Raw genomic sequence first — 15,850 nt, forward strand, 5'->3', positions numbered from 1 at the left:
AAAAAAAGTGGGTGAGAGAGGAGGCTATCATCAGCAAGCCCTCCAGTGTTTGCTACCACAGTTCTAAAGCTGACTTGGGAACATGCTTCCGATCCTGTCAGCCTTTACCGAGGGCTCGTCCCTCCCATGTGCTTCAGACAGTCCGGTCTCTCCTTACTTCATCTGAGCTCTGTTCTCCCCATCCCCTGCTTCTCTCTTCCTCTCCCTGCCATGCTGTGCCACAGACAGGGTTCTTTCAAGATTACTAGTAGTAATCTTAGTCCTTATCTTAGGGCTGGGCACCCAACAGTCTTGACCCTAGAAACCATGATAGGTTTTCGAGTAGATGGGGAGGATCAACAATGGCCAATGCTAGCCCAGAACTCTGTTTCTCCTCAGTGCGTTTCCCATAGAATTTGTGGAGAGTAAACCACAAAGCGTAGTGGCTAATCCTTCCTGGGCAGAGTCCCTATGGGATTTGGGGCGGGAGGGAGGGAAGCCTCAAAGCATTCCTTCTTAAGCCAATGAGAAGTGGTCACATAGACCAAAAGAAATTATGAGACCTTCCAGACTCCCCTTAAACCCCACCTCCCTCTTCCCTCCAGCACTAGCACTATGAGGGGATGACAGCTGGAGCACCTGTGCCCCCACGCCTAGTACCAGCCTGGAGAGTGTAAGCCCCACTCCCCCTTTCTACTTAAGCCTGAAAGAGTCCACAGAGATCACATCCCTGGGCACCGACCTCTTAAGGCCCATCAGCTCCACTTGCTCCCATAGCAAATGTAACTCCATCAGAACCATGAGACTCAGCATTAAGATCAGCAGCCCTCTTCCCTGGGGAGGGGAGGGTTGGAGACTTGCTGTAGGCAGATAGAAGGAATCTTCCTGGGAACCAGCATCCTCCCTCCCTTCTGTCGGCAGCCATCTTGTGGCACTGTTTTCTCTTGTGCTTTAGCCTGTGCTGTTTTTCTCCTGGTTTGGGGGTCATTGTCTTCTGCCTCCTTCCTAACTCAGTTTCTCATGCACTTGGGTATGCCTCAAAGAATAACTCATGGCACTTATTAGAATCTGCCCTGGGCTGCCCCTAGACCAGTTGAACCTGCGATGCTGATGTCTGGATGTCCATTTTTTGCTCTGCTCCGGTCCATACATGGTTGTATGGCCATATGGAGATGTTTTACAGTGTGTACATCCACAACATGCTTGTAGAAATCAGGACAACTGGGGTAATCATTCCTCTCCTTGCCTCATGTAGGTTCCAGGGGTTGGACTCGGGCTATCCTGATAGGTAGCCAATGCCTTTACCTGATAAGCCATCTCCCTGGCCCTCTTTCAGAGAAATTTTGAAGAACATTTTAGGACTCCTGATCTTGGAAGTCCTATCTCAGCTTCACTTCTCATTCTAACCCAAGAACTCTGGCCAGTGGGGCCAGAGCAGATCCAGCATGTGGACATATTCTGCTGGACACTTGACATCTTTTGGGTTTTGTTTTGCTTTTGTTTTTTTGTTTTTGTTTTTAATTTAATCAATTGCCAACAACTTAAACCTGAAAGACACCATTTAGTCTTCTAAAATAATTTTTAAGAAGGCAAGGCATCGGGAGTGGACATTCCCCAGGAGGCCTTGATGACACCCAGGGAGGACTTCCCATGTTGGATTTGATGCTAGAGAAGGGAGCAAACTCACAGTCCAGTGCTGTCTGTATAAAGCCTGCAGCTCACTCTGGCACTGCCCATTCAGGTCTTGGAGGCCACTGGAGCAGGCACTAAGATGGGGAACAGATCTCACTGGAGCAGGTACTAAGACGGGGAACAGATCTCAGACTTTGAGCTCCATCCGTATGCCGCTCCGACCTCCACCAGGAATCCATAACTGTCCATTCACCCTTCCAAACTGAAACACGTCTCTTCCCCTCACCTAACACAAACCTTCATCCCCCACAACCCTCCTCTGCTGCCCTTCCCACCTCTGAATGGCCTCCTGCAGCCAACCACACAAGGCAGGCCCTAGAACCATCTTCTCTCTTCTGGGTCCTCACCCATCCTTACTTTACTTGATTATTAAATCCTGTTGATGTTATCTCCTGGGGATGCACTGAGTCTATCTGCTTCCCTCTTGCCTCCTTCCTATGTAAGCCACCATTGATGCTTGTCTAAACCACTCCCTCTCAGTAAGAGTGTAGAGACCTCAGAGCTGCTGCTCTGCTTCCTGCCACCACAATTTCTCACAGGGCTTCTTAAAAATGCAAGTGTGTCTCTGTGACTGTTGCTGATAAAAGTGAAAAAACAGACTCCTGAACACAGCCAGGAACCTCCTGTCACCTCTACCTGCTTCTGTCCCCAGTACCTCTGCTTCCTACATTCCAGAAACCCAGCACCATTCCCACCTGGCCTGTTATCCCACAATCCTTCCACTGGGATGACATTCACTCTCTCTCCACCTAGATAACCCTTTCCCTTCCTCAGCTATTGACTATGGCCTTGTCCCTTGAAGTACCTACCCAGGTTCAAGACCAGTGCTGACATTTCTCCCAGGCACCCCACAGTAGCAAAGTTACCAGGGTGAAACATGAAACTGAAGATCCAGTCTAATTTAAAATCATATAAACGGTGGGTGTTCTGGCACATCTCCTGCAGGGTGTTTAGTTTCTAAATTACACTTGCATACCTATTTCCGATCACTGACCCCACCACTGTCTTCTCCTCGACTTCCTGTGCCGACTGTGAGCTCTCCGATGGAGGACCCTTCCCAGGCCTAGGTTGCATTATGAGGCCCTCCTGCCGCTGCAGCTGGGTACATAGGCAGGAGATGCAAAGATGTTTGGACTGAAATTGGGTTCCAGATTCTAGGAAAAAAAATTGAGAGAAAGGCAGTGTGTTGCAGACCCAGAGGCCCCAACACTCACAATTCTTTCCCTCCACTGTGCTGTCTCCCCACCCCCATCTCCATTCCTGGAATGAAGCGGTAAGCTTCATTCTACATGAATGACACGGGCAGCCTCTCAGAGGTCCTGAAGCCTAGCGGGTGACTTGTACCCATCGTCCCAGGTCATTTTAGCCTAGGAGTTCAACAGCCGCGGTATATAGTAGGATGTTTTATCTTAGAGACATGAAGAAAGCAGGCTGGAGAGATGGCTCAGCGGTTAGAAGCACAGGCTGTTCTTGAGGAGAATTTGGGTTTGGTTCCCAAAACCCAACAGCAGCTTACAACCTAATGTAACTCCAGTCTCAGGAAACCCAGTGGCCTCGGCTGGCTTCTGCTGGCACCAGGCACATATGTGGTGCCCATACATTCGTGAAGGCAAACACATACAGATAAACATTTTTTTTTTTTTTAATTTTAAAGAAAGGTATAAGGAGGTGGTTCAATTGGCAAAGTGTTCGCTGGACAAGCATGGGGATTGGAGCTCCTGCACCCACTTAAAAGCAAAACAAAACAACAACAAAACCTACACAAACAACAAAAACATCAGGCCCAGTGGAGTTCCCTATTGTCTCAGTACAGGAGAGGCAGAAACAGGCTCCCTAAGCCTCACTGACGCTGAACCAGACAGCTCCTGGTCAGTGAAAGACCTCATCTCAAAAAAAGGAAAAAAGAAAATGAAGGACAGTTGAGAATACCCCATGTCAACCTCTGGCACAAGCACACACGTGTATACAAAATTAAGCAAAATGTTAAATCAATTCATGGAAGCTAGCTGACTGCTAAGAGACTAGTGCTGCCTCCCATTCCCCCCCCACCCCCACCCCCCACCACCCCCACCCCCACAAAGGCTCACTTCATGAGCTCCCAGAGAAGCTCAGAAGCCTTGGAAGGTACAGGTCCTGAGAGGGTGGAACCTCCTGAATCCTGGGCCACAGGATGGCTGCCTTCAGACTGAGCTCAAAGCTTTCCCTAATGGTGGGGGGGTTGGGGGGGGGCTTGTTCCTTAGGCACTCATCATAAGCAAGCTGCTAGCAGCTGGAAGTCTCCCACAGGATTCCTAAAGGCCTAGGGGTCACTGAGAAGCAGCGCCTGTCCCCGGGCTGGGCCCAGCCAAGCAGAATACTCAGGGGTGCAAAGGTATGCACCCCCACCCGGGAGGACCTCCCAGCACCATGGAAGCCTACATTTCTCTGGCACGATCCTGTGAGCAGTTTGTCAGGCCCCAAGTGTGTCTCTGGCTCCCTCCCGGCTAAGTATGGATAGGGATTGTCTCTCAGGGACTTGGGCATTTCATCTCATAGATGGAGACAAGAGTCCCTCCCATCCACTCCATGGAAGGCTGCTCCCCAAGAACCTAGCCCACCGCAGACCTGAGGGAACTGTGATGTCAGAGCTGGAAGGTGCCTCAGTCTGCTCTGGCACCTCCAGCTTCTGCTTACGTAGAGATGGGAATTGTGCCAAGAGCTGAAAGGAGTGTGGCTTTTAGTGACAGAATTGCTTCCGCACACACCCCCACCCTGCTCACCCTGCTCCCCACAGCCTGTGGGACAGTGGGTATGACAAGCAGAGGTACCCTGCTCCTCAGGGACCCAAGCATCCTGAGCAAGGCAGGAGACTCGCAGCTGCCTGGGGGTGGGATGGGGGGCAGGGGGGAAGCAGGTGGGCTTCTTTCTGAAGCATGTAGAACATGTGGGTCACAATCACTTTTGGAGGTTGAGTGATCTTTTCACAGGGTCATCTAAGACCATTGGAAAAACACAGATATCTACAATTCATAAATATCAAAATTACAGTTATGAAGTAACTGTAAAAAAAATTAATTTTGGAGGCAGAGGCAGGTGGATTTCTGAGTTCGAGGCCAGCCTGGTCTACAGAGTGAATTCCAGGACAGCCAGGGCAACACAGAGAAACCCTGTCTTGAAAAAAACAAAAAAACAAAAAACAAAAAACAAAAAATTAATTTTATGGTTAGGGGTCACCACAACATGAACTGTATTAAAGGGTCACACCATTAAGAAGGTTGAGAATCACTGTTGTAGATGGAGACTACCCTTCCCAACCCTGAGAAGAACACTGTGTGCGTCTCAGGCCTTGCTAGGGCTCTGGTCTCCTTACTTTGTCTATAAAGTGAAATGCGCAAGCCATGGGCAGGTAATACCATTCCATACACTTGCTGGAAGGCAGAGAGGTTTTTGGAGCCTGATTACAATACCACCCACCTCTGGAAGTTCAAGAGATGCAACCATCTCTGTGCCCAGCAGTCCTGGAAGAGCTACAGGCAACAAGAGATACCCGCTGGGACCTCCTGCAGACCTTCCTAGAAGCTTCATGGTTGTAAAGCTTTCTCTGGACCTGTGAGATTCTCCTGAGGCCCACTCAGCACTAGTCAGGAAAAGAGGTCTCCGTCTCCTGCCCGAGTCAGCCTCAGAACTTCACCCCCTTCCCCACTGGAGAACCGGAACGTGGGGTACTCAGTCTCTTGTCAGAAATCTCCATTCCAAGCCAGACAGCTGTTTGGCTTGGCTGATATATTTAGAAAAGTCAGACTCCGGTCGCTCCCTGTTCTCTTCCAAAGTGTGAACTGCACCCATCACATGGAAATGTGATTCACTTCTGAGCTGCTTCCCACCACCTCCAAGCATCCTCCTCTCCCTGCCGCAGCACTCATCCCCACTGCGTCCTCCCTCATCTCCTCTCTCTGCTCCTCCGGCTCCGACGCCGTGTGAAGAAGTCTCTGGCTGGTAGAAAGCATCCCTGCCCAGGGGATAAATGTCCCTTTTGTGTTTGCAGGTGCCCAGGCATTGTTTCCACTCTGAAAAATATGAAAATCTCTTTTTTTTTTTTTTTTGGTTTTTTGAGACAGGGTTTCTCTGTACAGCTCTGGCTGTCCTGGAACTCACTCTGTAGACCAGGCTGGCCTCGAACTCAGAAATCTACATGCCTCTGCCTCCCAAGTGCTGGGATTAAAGGCGTGCACCACCACCGCCCAGCTAAAATCTCATTTTTCTATATACACACACACACACATCATACACACACACACACACACACACACACACACACACATACATGCACACATGCAACGCACACACACACATGCAACACGCACGCAGACACACTCACACACATGTACATGCACACATGCAATGCACACACACATGCAACACACATGCAACACGCACGCACAGACATACACACATACACACATGTACATGCATACATGCAACGCACACACATGCAACACGCACACACACGCACACGCACACGTACATGCACACATGCAACGCACACATACATGCACACGCACGCACAGACACGCACGCATGCACACGTACATGCAAACATGCAACGCATACACACATGCACACGCACGCACAGACACACACACACATACATGCACACATGCAATGTACACACACATGCAACACACACAGACACACACACACGTACATGCGCACATGCAACGCACACACACACATGGAACACACACGCACAGACACACACACACACACACTCACACAGTGCTCTCCTATGTTCTTTAGGAGCCCTGCATTAACTCCCCAGCGAGGCGTGAGACCCTCATGCGAACAAGTACACCAAAGCTTGAAAGTACCTTCTGCCTGCTAGCAGCTTTTACTCTTCTCCTAAAATATTTCAGTGTCTTTTTTTTTCATTTTAAAATTATGAGAGATCACCTTTTAAAAATTAATTTCCTGCTTCTCTTGAAGAAAGATGTGGGGTTCCTGTCATTCCAGGCCCTGCTCCTTCACTTCACAGTGTCTCTCTAGGGAATGGGTAGAGACCTGTCATTTTGAGAGAAGGATCCCAGGGTCATCTCATTACACCTCTATGCTCATGTGTCTCCTATCTGGTTGTGGGGGTCTGGGGAACAGACAACCCACCCATCCTGGGCCTTTTATGGCAGCAGGTAATGAGAGGCCCAGGGACATGAGGGAGGGCCTGTTTTCCCTGGGTGTTATTTCTCATTCTCTGTGTCCCTCAGTCTTCTGAGCATCTCCCCCTTTCTGCTCCCCACACTCCACTCCTGCGCTCTATATTATTGCTGTTCTATTTTAGCCCAGAACTAACCTCTCCAGCCCTGCCTGGTTCCTTGGAGAGAGCAGTGTGGTGCCTTGGAGTCAGGCTTGGCTTTGATTTCCTCTCCGATTTCCACTCTTGCTGCTTTCTTCAGTCTCTTTTATATGCAGGCTACCTGCGAAGATTGGCTTGAAGTTAGCTCATTGATAGCCACGGATGTTTGCGCTTGCCTCAGGGAATTGCTGAGCAGAGTCTATGGTCTCCCGTGCAGGCCCTAAGGGAGCTCTATTCTTCCTAAACCAGGTTCCAGGAAACAGCTCCTGTACACAGGCTGCCGCTCAGAAGAGCCAGGAAGTGACAATGTGTCTTAGCTGTGCTCTATTGCTGTGAAGAGACACCATGACCAAGGCAACTCTTAGGAGAGGAAACATTTAGTTGGAGGTTACAGTTCCAGAGGTTTAGACCATTATTGTGGCGGGGAGTGCGGTGACAGCAGTATGGTGCTGGAGAAGTGGCTGAGAGCAGCATTCTTCTCAGTTGGCTGAGAGTTCTAAATCAAGCTCTGCAGGCAGTGGGCGGAGACACTGGCCTGGCCCATCCCCACTGACACACTTCATAAAAGACCACACCTCCTAATCCTTTTCAAATACTGCCACTCCCTGATGTCTCAACATTCAAACATATGAGCCCTTGGGGGCCATTCTTATGCGAACCACCATACTAGGCCTCTGACTCTTGAGGGCAAAAACCTCATTTTGTGAGAAGATTCGGGAGGCTGATAAAGGTTGCTCAGGCCTAGGGAGCCCTCCATCAAAAGGCAAGACCAGTTCCCCTAGCCCAAAAGGACCTTCTCGGACTCCCCTGGCCAGAGGAGTGCACAGATGGGCCTGGCCTGAGAAAAAGGAAAACCATGCTACCAGACTGAAGAGATGGACTGGCGGTTAAGTATTTGCTGCTCTTGCAGAGAACCAGGATTCAATTCCCAGCACCCACGTGGCAGCTCACAACTGTCAATAACTCCTGTTTAAGGAGATCTGACATCCTCTGCCGGCCTTCATAGGTACCAGATACACACATATCACACAGACATGCATGCAGGGTTGGCACCCACAAACACAAAATAAAAAATAAAAAAATAAGTAACACTATCAAGGTGGGCTAGATTGAGCAAGACTGTGGTCCAAGGGGCCCCTTCCAAACCCCAAACTGTGATCTTAGTGTCAAACCTGAGAAGGCTGGAAGCAAAGGATCTCTGTAGCTGACAGGATCCCAAGCATAATGAGATGGGTCAGGTTTAGGGATGGATCTCCAGCTGCAGACTGCTTGCCGAGCATGCACAAGGCCCTGGTTTCATTCCCAGCATAAACTAGTCATGGTGGCATGTGCCTGTAGTCAATACCAGCACTCTAGGGGTGGAAACACAAGGATTGAAAGTTCAAGAGCATCCTAGCTGCCGGGCAGTGGTGGCACACGTCTTTAATACCAGCACTTGGGAGGCAGAGGCAGGTGGATTTCTGAGTTCGAGGCCAGCCTGGTCTACAGAGTGAGTTCCAGGACAGCCAGGGATACACAGAGAAACCCTGTCTCGGAAAAAAAAAAAAAAAATCCTAGCTAAATAGCAAGTTTGAAGCTACATGAGACCCTGTCCCAGATAAACAAAAAGCTCTCCTTCCCCAGAAAGGCCTTGGTCTCCTCATTAAAGCTTATTTCTCTTCTCTTGAGTCAAAGGAAGACCAAAGAGCCTCTTCCATGGGCCTGTATTCCAAATGAAGAGAGACTCCAGATGTACAGCCCTGGAGCACAGAGAAGCCCAAGGAGCATCGCGCTACTTACTGTCTAGCCCTTGCTATGTCAAGCACTGTATATGTCCCTCATGAATATTAACTTAACTACATACTACAACATCCTACAAAGTCAGTTCTATCAGACTCCCATTCTACAGATGAGGACGCTGAGGAACAGAAAGATTAAAACCTACCCAAAGCTGGACATTTTGTGAGTGGCAGAGCCAGGTCTTCTAGAACCTGTGCCTTTTGTGAGTTCACGAACCGGGTTGTGTTTACATGGCTACAAACCCCAAAGTGAGCTACCAGACCCACTTGTGACAGCTTGAACAATTTCTGGCTATAGTGACCCAGTTGGTCACCGATGCCCATTTGTGAGAGCATAGCCAGAACAACAAAGGCATCAGTAAGCACTTGATCGTGAAGAAGCTGCCCCTCTGGCCTTCAAGTGAAGCTCTTGATAACACAGAGAGAGCAAGAGTTTCAAGAATGAACCTTCCTGTGTTGCCTTTGAGAAAATGGAGGCCCCACGTCAGCCTACAAGGCATCTAAGTTCCCTGGTTCATCCCTGTTTGAGCTTCTTGCTTAGCTTACCCAAGAGGATGGAACTTGAGTTCTGGATGTAGCTGCTTTCATACTTGTAGCTGGAGTACAAGCCGCCGGGGCTCATGGGGTCACTACATTCTGCATATTTTAAGATGTGAAAATAAACTTTCAGTATTAATGATAGTTATAGACCTCTGTGGTAGCTCGAGTTTGTCGTTGACTTAACAGCATTTAGAATCGCCTGAGAAGTTGGCTCCTGGGCCTACCTGTGGGAGTTGCCTTGTGTCAATTGATGTGGGGAAGACACATCTTAATTATAGGCGGGACCATTCCCAGGGCAGGGAAATCTGAACTGTATGAAGTGGAGAAGGCAAGCTGAGCTCTAGCACAGCATGCACACTCTGCCTCTGCTCCCTGATGCTGGAAGCGATATAGCTGGCTGCTTTCAGCTCCTGCTGCCTGACTTCCCTACCTCGATGGACTGTGCCTGGAACTGTGAACCTAAATTGGCCCCTTCTCCCCTAAGTTGCTTTTGTCAGAGTACTTTAGCACAGCAACAGAGACAAAGGTTAAGTCCACCTTGTTTCCAAAATAGTTCCCCCCCCTTAATTTGTGAAAGATACATTTGAAGACCCCTGCCCAGTAGTCATCTGACACCATGCTGTTTTTTTCTGTACATACCTATAATGAAAGTTAATTTATAAATGAGGCACCATAAGAATTCAACAAAAATACCTTAGTAAAAAAGAAACGTTGTGATAATGTACTGTAATAAAAGTGCCGGTGCCCTTATCCTTATGCCCTGAAGCTGAGTGAAATAAGTACTACTTTAGTGTGATTTCTTGCAAGTCTATCTGATAAGTTAGATGCCTATGGAGAAGTTGTGGGAGGGTAGTACAGACAGGGAAGATGTGCGTCACAAAGGGGCGGGGTTTATAATCTGGGCAAGACAGAAGGAGGGGCACAAGATTTCAACTTGCTATCATGAATAAGTACAATTTTAAAAGTATTGTAGCTAGACCTCAAGGCACCAGTCTGTAATCCCAGTTATTCAGAACTCAGAGGCAGGAGGATCAAAATTTCAAAGTATGCCTGGCCTATTTCCTTCTCAAAATAGAGAGTGAAAGGGGCCAGCAGTATCTCAGTGGTAGAGCACTCGTCTACCAGATAGAAGGCTCTCCATTCTATCCCCCAGGGCAACACACCAAGCTACACACACACACACACACACACACACATGTACACGCACACGTGCACACACACACTCATATGCACACACACACACACACGCACACACATACGACCAAACTTATGAATTGCTTATTTCTAGAAGTTTCTATTTATTATTTTTAGAATGCTGTTAACCACAGGTCAATGAAACCACAGAGGAAACATAAACACAAACACGAGAAGTAGAGAGAACAAAACATCAGATGAGTGGAGCTGTGGACGTCACAGCTGCAGCTAGCTACAGCGACTGATCCTTAGGCCTTGGGTATATCCCTTGGCATGGGGCACAGCATAGACTCTCTCCTCAATTTATTCCTCTACAAACTCGGGACCTCCGTGTTTGTAAAGCAAGTAGGCAGAACGCCTGCCACACTGTGTCTGTGAGGACACCGTGGGTAACTACACGCAGAGTCTCAGTACCTGCCATTGAAGAGCTCAACAAACGTTATTTTTTGTTTCCTCACCCCAAAAGATGCAACTAACTAAAAGCTGGTCCCAATGGTCTCTGCATGCCCTCTCTCACACAAGCAAAAGAGACTATCTACACACCCACAACTATCCACAACCTTATGCAGTACCATAGAAACCTTCCGGCATTATCTGGTGCTGTTGCAAGGAGCTGGAACGAGGCTTTTTCCTTCTATCAGCCTGCGGACTTCTATAGATCAACAACAAACCCTTATATGCATATTTTTCTTTTTAAAAATGCTTCTAAAAATATTTATTTTGTTTTGATTTATGTGTTTGTGTCTGTGTGGGTGCGCTCACCACATCTATGCAGGTGCCCAAAGAGGTCAGAATAGGGTATCGGAGTCACTGGAGTGAATTACGGGCAGCTGTTGAGCCATCCAGTGTGGGTGCTGGGAACCACACTCCTGTCCTTGGCAAGAGCAGCATGTGTCTTTAGTGCCAAGCCATCTCTCTAGCCCCCAAATGATTTCCGTGCCCTACACAGGCATCTTGGTTATGAGCCATGACGTATTTATGACACCACAGAGAAGATGTTCTTGTCCTAAGTAAAGGTTTTAGCTTGCCCTTGACAGTCTAGCTGCCCATGGCCTCCCTCTCTCTGGCTGCTTTATGGAGGGAGAGACACACATACTAATTGATAAATTGAGTGCAGGAGGCACCCTGGAGGACAAAGGAGACCCAATAAAATAGCTGAAAGTCCCCTTGGTGGGAGCGGAGGTGAGGGGGGAAGGAGCAGGTCCTGGGCTTCTCAAGGGCACGGGACACCTGAGACACACGAGATAAGTGTGAGGAATGCCTAGGGCTCACTACTACCTGCTGATACCCAGGCCCCAGCATCCTAGACCAGGAGGCACCGAGATCAGGAGGCACCTGGTTGGAGTCTCTCAGCTGGGCTGAGTGAGAGGTGTCTGTCACCTTGTATGTAAACTGTTTGCTCTTCATGGTCAGTTACCACACAGCAGAGCAGCAGGTAGGTCTCTAATTACTTCGTATAATTACCTTCATTTAGCGATACTACCCATCGCTCTACTACCCTCAAACAAGAACAAGGTGAAAGCACCCGCCCGCATGCCGCTGCTGGCTTCCCCTCTCACAGTGGACAAGGAGGTGGGATCCTGGCCCAACTTCCACTAGAGGAGAGACTCCCCTGACCAGAGCAGCTCTTTCTTCTGCTGCTGGTAAGAGACATACCGCCCGCAGCATCTGCTGGGCCGGGCTCAATGTCTAACCATCTCCAGGATCACACAGAGACTCTGCTGAAGGCCATTTAAGAGGCTTTCTCTATGCACACTTCTAGCAACCTCCCCAAGGATCATTCCCTCTCGTTTCTTGACCTGGGGCAGGAGTCACCTGGCTCTACATCTCGGGCTTGTCTGGAAGTTTCTCAGAGCCCCACCGGTGTATCTGAATCTAGTGCCGTGGGCTGGTGTATCCCCACCTCCCCCTCGCCTATCCATCTCACGCTCATTCGCTCTCTTGTTCTTCACCCTCACCTTCCTCCTCTCCTGTTCTGTCTCATTTGTCCTTGGTTTCTACAGTGACAAACGCCACAGAGATGCTCCTCAGCTCTTCCAGGTTCTTTCTAGCCAGCAGGGAGCTGAGAGGAATTAGAAGCTGCAAAGAGCATAGCCAGGCAAGCTCTGCTGCCATACTGGGAGGCTGACTTTGCTGGGTAGCAGAGAAGAGCCTGCAGGGCCCTGGGGCGTCTGGAGATGGAGCTTTGTGCTAACTGGGTTTGGTTACCTTGACATAAAGGAGAGTTATCTTGGAAGAGGGAACTTCAGTTAAAAATGGCCTCCATCAGATTGGCCTGCAGGCCAGTCGTTGGGAGCATTTTCTTGACTAGCGATTGATGTGGGAGGACCCAGCTCACTGTATGGGGTGTCACTGTTGGACGGGTGGTCTTAGGGTATATAAGAAAGTACACTGAGCAAGGCAGTGAGAGGGTTCCTCCATGGCCTCTGACTCAGCATCTGCCTCCACTTTCCATCATGACTTCCTGTCTCCTCTTTGTCATCGTGGTCTTCTTTGTGATAATGGACCCTAAACTGTATGATGAAATAAACCCTTTCCTCCCCAAGTTGCTTCGGGTCATAGTGTTTTCACAGCAATAGGAATGCAACCAGAGCAAGCCTCAAGCTTCCAACACACCCTCATCCTATTGCATGTAGCTTTTCACTACCCAGTCTTAGTTCTGGGATCAGGCTGCGTTACCAGCCACACCCACCCACCTCCAGCTTCCCTTTTATTCCTGAATCCAGGAATAAAAGACAGAGACACACGCATTTGTTCATTTTCAATTTGCCTTCTTGAGTCAGTTGCTCGGCAGAAAAGGAAGACACAAGGAAGGAGAGAAAGTTTCACTAAGCTTCCGATGGAGAAGGGTTGAAGAACCATGTGAGATCTCAAAAGGGAGTGGCAACACACGCCGATTCTACAGGCCAGTGGTCAGGGGCATTTAACAAGGGCTAGAGGAGACTGGCCACTAAAGTTTAGGACAGGTGGGAGGTTTGGAGCTAAGAGTAATGATACGGGCTGGGCGGTGGTGGCACACGCCTTTAACCCCAGCACTTGCGAGGCAGAGGCAGGTGGATTTCTGAGTTCAAGGCCAGCCTGGTCTATAGAGTGAGTTCCAGGACAGCCAGGGCTACACAGAGAAATCCTGTCTTGAAAAAAAAAAAAAAAAAAAAAGAGTAATGATACAGGCACGTTTTTCCAGGCAGGAGATAGTAGTGTCCAGCAATTGTGCCAAGAAGGCAAGTTGAAAATGAGCCACTGTGTGTGTGCCTTTTATCCATGGATTCCGGGGAAGCTGGGTGGGGGCTGATAACACAGCTCATTCCGGGAGCAAAGGCAGGTAGAGCAAAAACTACCCTGTAACATCATCCCCGGTGCATCCTTTCCCAGCTCATCACTCTTGCTTATGGGCTTGGGCTGCTAGCCTCCCTCCTTAGGAAGGTCATCCCCACAGCAGCCAGCATCTGCAAGAAAGAAGCCTTTTGGAGACCTGGAGTCACTGACCCGTCGTTTCTCCTGTTACCTGTCGAGTTCCCCAGCCCCCAAAAGTGTCTCCGTGCTGCATCTCTTGGATCCTTCAGTGCTCGCATTACATCACCCGACAGTTCATGGACAGAGGCTTTGGCCACTCTCCTCTCACGCCAGTGCCAGCCATTGCTCTGGCAGACATCCTGAAGCATGAGTCTCCTTGATCTGCCCCTCACGTGGAAAGAGACTGCCACTGTGGCCAGGGATTTGGGAAGACGCAGAGTCCCTATCTGAAGCCCTCGCTATTCTACCAGAGCCTGTGTGCAACCTTCAGCCTGCTCAGCTAAGAGAAAGACTCCATGAGTTTCACCTTGAAACCCGTGTTTGCACTGGGTGCTGAGCACCAACCCATGGCAAGGAACCCAGGAGACATTTGGATGTTCACAGAGCCAGGGGTACAGGCCCGGCAGGGTTTTGTGCACTCTGTGTTCTCCTGGATGAAGGGGACCAAGCCCAAAGTATTCCTGTCCAAGAGCTATATCGTCCATGATGCCCTGCACACACCATCCTGCAGGGACAGCTTTAGGTGCGATGCTGGGGCTGGGCCTCAGGAGAGTGCTCCATCTCCCACACCCTGAGTTTAACCTCCACATGACCTCTCTGTCCCTTGTGCCTCCCCCCTCTCCTAGTTAACTCTTTCTTCCAGGTTTTTCTCAAGCCCTACCTTTCGTGGAATCCCAACTCAGTACCATCTTGGTTTACCTCTGAGCCATCACCCCTGTGTCTCTGTATTTTTTTCCCATCCAAGCTCTCGCAATGCCATGGAAGGCACCTGTGAGGTGTGATGTCTGTGTCTGTCTGCTCCCTCTCCTGTATAGGGGCTTGCCTTGTGCCTCTGCCTTCCAGCTGGGTTTGATACAGAGCCCTCCGTAAACAGAGAGGGTTGGGAGGCTGGGAGGGGTGCGTACCAGGGGAAGGAAGAAACGGAGGAGCAGCAAGGCTTGAGGTTTGCAAGGCCTTTCCCCATTTAGGAATTGCTCAGCTCTTGTAGGAATTTCACAGGCTCGTGGAATTCTCCAGCCATGGAATCTGCCCATCTGCCCCAGCACTAACAGCATCTCCCTCATTGAAACTCTTCTGCTATTCTTCTTAAAGGTCTCCACGGAGCAGGAGTCCACAGCTTCCCTTCCTTTTGGGGTGGTGGCATTGAATCTCTTGCTTGCACCCTTTGGGATCAGGGAAGTTCTTGGAGCCTCGATCCTACATTTCACATGCCATTTTAACCCCCACTCTCCTCCGAGTTAGTAAATATGAGGTAGCACTATTAGTATCCCAGGAAGATCTTAGAGAGCAGTCAGTAAAGTGGCATTCGAAGCTAGGCGTGGTGGCACACACCTGTAAACTCAGCATTTCCATTGCTGAGGCAGGAGGTTGTATTGAGTCAGTTAATTTGAGCTAAGTTAGTAAAAGCCAGGCTGCCGGAGGCCCCACAGTAATCTGTCTCAAAAAAAACAGAGGCTGGGCGGTGGGGGGAGTGGGGAGCGGGGAGAGAACACTGTGTCAAGTTGTTACTATTTTCTAAGTAGCAAAATCCCTTTTCCAGAAAGTAAGACTCTGAACTCTAAAACTAAGACTGGCAAAACGGAGCAGCTCTGGTTGCCACAAGAGGTGGGTGTTCCCACCCACCAGGGTACAAGGAACCCAAATTGAAAACCCCTAATCAGGTCAAATGGAACACTTTTTGGATAATAAGACTGCAGCCAAGGGAAATGACCTCCCCTAGACAGGACCTCAGCCCGAATCTTTCCTGTTATGACAACTACTGGCTACCTTATTGGACCTCAATGAAAACTGATAAAGTGTATATTCTGAAAATATTCTGTTAATTGAT

At 49.3% G+C, this 15,850-nt stretch overlaps 1 long non-coding RNA gene across 2 annotated transcripts; it reads right to left on the reverse strand.

Moving 5' to 3' along the window:
• Positions 1–2,596: 2,596 nt before the first annotated feature.
• On the reverse strand, positions 2,597–11,423 carry LOC116086393. 2 transcript variants are annotated; one of them, XR_004116905.1, is made up of 4 exons: positions 11,272–11,423; positions 8,170–8,349; positions 6,995–7,118; positions 2,597–2,825 (listed from the first exon to the last, which is right to left on the reverse strand). It is a non-coding gene; the product is annotated as an uncharacterized LOC116086393 (long non-coding RNA). The 2 variants fall into 2 exon arrangements; XR_004116906.1 differs by lacking the exon at positions 8,170–8,349.
• Positions 11,424–15,850: the final 4,427 nt, after the last annotated feature.

This window comes from Mastomys coucha, unplaced genomic scaffold, assembly GCF_008632895.1.
Source record: "Mastomys coucha isolate ucsf_1 unplaced genomic scaffold, UCSF_Mcou_1 pScaffold12, whole genome shotgun sequence".
Lineage (NCBI taxonomy): Eukaryota > Metazoa > Chordata > Mammalia > Rodentia > Muridae > Mastomys > Mastomys coucha.